The following is a 4,557-nucleotide window of genomic DNA, read 5'->3' as shown; positions in this document are numbered from 1 at the left end:
TTATTAATTATTTGTATTACTTTACTGCTTAGGAGTTGTAGCGATGGATCAAGACCTCATTGCATGATGCACCAAGCCAGAACTAAAAGGCCATTACTTCCTTAATTGTTACAGATCTAAGGTCCTTCATGGCATAGCCCAGCCTGGGAGCCTGCGTTTGGACTTTCTCCTTTCCAAAAACCCAGCAATGCCCTCTGATGACCCATTCAGATTGCTCACCAGCTGCTCAGGCTACCGCACAGTGCCACCAGCGCACCCTTCCTCACCCAGCCAACCCCCGAGGAAGCCCTTGGCCTGCGGCCTAACCCTAACTCACAGCAGCCCCAGAGGACCTTGGCCCACCTCTTGAAGCCTCCTTGGGGTTGAGGAGTGATGGCCTCTCACAGAAGCACCTCCCAGCCCTGTCCACACCACAACAACGCAGTTTGAGAAGCAGAAGCTCTCCTTTGCAGAGCAAGCACTGAATTATTTTATCAGTGTTGCATGGAATGGCCTCTGGAAGAAAAGGCAGTCATGTTTGCTACCTGGCTTTGCTGTAGAGGTTCTGAAAGTCCTTCCAGTCATATCAGACGGCCTTCCGAAGGCAAACCAATGCTACTGGCTCTCCATGGTCCAAAGCTGATGCAAAGGGCTCAGGAGAGGCAGCAAGAATAATGCAGAATCTGTAGACAGCCTAAATGTAACTTTTAAATGCAGGGGGAAAAAAGTTGTGCAGAAAACAGTTGCCAAAACCTTAGCACTTTGCTGTCAGCCACCCACATCCCAAAAGAGAATGCTTCACTGGAGTCATTTTTAACATATACTGTATGTACACTAAAAACTGCTCATTCCTCTGTCAGAAACACCATGAGCTCCTAAATGTCTGATTTCTAAGGGCTGTCAGTTAATCTGACCACTGGGTGACTCGGAGCACTTGGCACCTTTTGAGTCCTGACACTGGAGGGGAGCTTGAATGAAGTTTGAATGATCTATGAAAAGATGGGGGAATTCTCCGAATGTTGCCTGCTAGTAAAACTGGAAATTCAGCAATTTAATGAGTTAAGACCTTACAAAAGTATTTCTGAAAGCGTAGACTCCAGATTTGCTGGGATATGGACATGGGAGGACAGTGGATTTATTCAAACCATCTCTATCTGGCCCGGAGGCTTCTCTCGTGTTGTGGTGTCTGATTATACAAAAGCACTTTGGAAGTCTCATCTTCTCACAGACAGAAAGAAGGCAATACAGTGGTTTATAGCAATGGAGACTCTCTTTTGACATATACTGTGAATATAATATATATATATATAATATTATATATATAAAATACATATAATATATAAATATATATATATTATATAAAATATAAAATATATACTGTGAATTTAAAAGGCCATTCAATGAGAAGAGCAGGCAGACAAAATATGTAGTTATGTACAAGAACATAAAAGGCATTCAGAGAATTACAAAATTTACCATGCCTCTGACAGCCTATGATTGGTTCTAAATAAATACAACAAAATTGCAGATATGAAATTTCATTATTAAGCAAATGAAAGAAGAGACATACAATCAATAGCAATAAGAAAATAAGAAACAATCAGAATTTTTTCTCAAATAGTTCAATACGCCTTCAGTCATGTCATGCCACAGACTTGGTTGATAAATGCAAAATTGCCAATTTAGGTTACAAAATACATGTATATACAAGGAATTTCAATAATTACCAATTATCCTTCTGCACAACTGCAACTAAAATCGTAGATGATAGAACCAGTGAACTGATGGATCTCAGGCATCAGTGTGCAGAGGGAATCATTGCCAAGGAAGTGCATTTGCAGTGTGTTGCCACATCTCTTCATGTTATTCAACTTTTATCAGTGAGCTGGAAGGAAATACAATAATGCTGACAAAGTTTGCCAATAAAGCAAAAATTGGGGAATTGCTAAATAACAAAGAGGACCACTCTTCCCTCCAGCAGATGTGAGCACAAGAAAGCAAAGAGAATTCATTTACAGTGAAGCCAAATAGCTATGTAGTTGGGAAAAGAACATCATTTGTGCTTGTGGGAGCAGAGATTACATCCTGGGGAACAGAAAAGAAGTTGAGGAGTCACAGTCAATGGTGAACCAATCATAAAGCTTCAGCATATGGTGATGGCTTAAAGGGCTCACGTGATCTTTGAATGCATAGGGGAGGGCATGCTGAGTAGGAGCAGGGGGCTTCTATGAGCTCTGCATTTGACACTTTACTAGAAAGATAACATTCCTGGCTTCAACAGAAGCAGTGGGAAATTGTTGCTCATCACATCAGTCCTGTGTCCTCATGTTAGCTGGGTGCAAAAGGCATTAGGCCTGTCCATGTGAAAAACAGCAGGGCTAATAGCAATATGTTGGATCTATAGGTCCCATTAAATATCAGCCATACATGGGATTATGATATATTTGAGTACATTTAATTATTTAATTATACACTTAATTATGATATATTTGTGTAATTGTCATAAAATTTTAATAAAGCTCCTAATCAAATTACCATGTCTTTGGAACTGCAGCTACATTTTCATTAGTGTTTTGGGCAAACCACTATAATCAATAATAAATAATAATTATTAATAATTAAGAAGTAAAGCACAGAACACATGTCCTGGGTCCTAGCTCCCTTAGTTTTGAAGATACTCTCATCCACGTTCTATCATATCTTAGAATCACCTCTAATAATGACTCTAGCAGACACCTGCACCAACCCACCTCTGCCTGACAAGCTCCTAAGGAGAGAGCCATACAAACCTGGGGGTGAAAGGACAGTAAGGGACTGGGTAGCCTGCAATTCCAGAGAGATAAAGGCAGCTTGCTTAGTTTAGCTTCCTGAAGCAAAGCAGTAATTGTCCATTGCAGAAATACCTTCGAGCTAGCGGAGAGCCAAATAAGAACTATCAGGGTAATTTTGGAAGTCGGAGGCTTTTTCATCACTGAAGCAGCAAAAACAGGTGGGTAGAAAGAAGCACAGAGCACAAAAGCCAACATATATTAAGACTGAGCTAAATCAGATTAAGTCAAAGATTATATGACACAGTTTCTTGTCTGAGGAGAGGATTGGTCCTCTGCTGTTATGCTGAAAAAAGGATGTCGAGAGCAAGTGCACCTGGAGGTTATATGGGAGGTATTGAAAGGTCATAACATGGAATAGAAGGGAAAATTTCTGGTAAAAAATAAATGAAAGAGGCTTAGGAGACCAGAGCTACTGGGTTTTGCATGACTGCAGTGGGGCACAGTGTCAGACTGAGGTGGAATGGAGGATCTCTAAAAAGCAGAAGGCTTGAGAAGATAAAGATATACAACATTGGTGCTGCTTTGAGGCTTCTCACACACATGCACTGATTCCCACTGCTGTTTTCTTTACTGCACAGAAAGCACAAACTGCAGGTAGCTTATAAGTGGTGGAAGGCCCAGAGACAGGAGCACATGCCTTTAGCAGGTGAAGAGTTGCTGTACGTAGGACAAACCTCCAGCAAGAGATGTGCAAAGAGTGTGCTGGGAGGAAGGAAAGTAACCTCATCTGCTGTTGAGGCTGCCTTGAGGGTGCAGCCCCAGCCTCAACCTTTCTTAAGTACCAGAGTTCTCTATGCTGCTTTGTCTTAGAGGGGCTTGAAGCCTATGAGATGTCCAGGGTCCCCAGTGCTGTAGCTGGGCCCCTTGAAAAGGCTCAATGCCCACAGTAGGGAGCTTCATGAGAAAGAGAAGATGCCCCATGCCATAAGCAGTGAGTCAGCACAGGAGCTGACCTCAAGCTAAGGTTTGGTTTGCAGCCACCTTTTGCTTCACTGGGTCAGTGTCTGTGACTGCCTCTCTCACTGCTTTCAATTTTTGATGACCAGGAGTTTGCTCAGCTCTTTTAGAGTCACTATGTGAGATAAACCTCATATTATATACAACACATACAGGCCCCCCACACGCTGTGCCAGCCATGTGGCTTGGCTTGCTTGGGAGTACTGTGGGACTGCTTGACCCACAGATAACCAGCCTGAGTGCTCTCAGACCACCTTTAAAGCAAAGTGCTTAATAAATGGTTTTGAAACAAAGGAGATGAAAACATCTCAGATCAGTAGGTAACTAATTTCCTTCACATTTAAGTTGTCCTTCACTAGAATGATCTTAATTCTGAGGTGTCTTAGTCCCTTGAGCTTTGAGAGGAAGAAACTCTCAGAAAGGGTTACAAACATTCCTGTTAGCTTGTACTTCCCTGGGCACATCACTGTTCTTGTCATGCAGGAGAAGAAGAAACACATGTACAAGAACTTATGGTTAGAGAGGCTGCCACTTGCCATGCTGGCTTCCATGTGAAGATAGATCAAAACACAGCACCCCAAGTTTGAAACGGGACCAGATGTGTCTACCTACAGAGTAGCTGAGCTTCCTTGAAGGTAACTGGAGCCAGAATTTCTAAGCAGCCCTAAGATCAGATTCTGTGTGCTTGTTTCCATTCTGCAAGGCAGAGATGCTGATAACACAGATTTATTTCACTGACTACTTGTACTTAGCCTATCTCATGCAGCACTCAGCATACAGCATGAACTAG

This window comes from Tetrao urogallus, assembly GCF_951394365.1.
Source record: "Tetrao urogallus genome assembly, chromosome: 2".
Taxonomy (NCBI): domain Eukaryota; kingdom Metazoa; phylum Chordata; class Aves; order Galliformes; family Phasianidae; genus Tetrao; species Tetrao urogallus.
Note: the sequence above shows the minus strand (reverse complement) of the source record.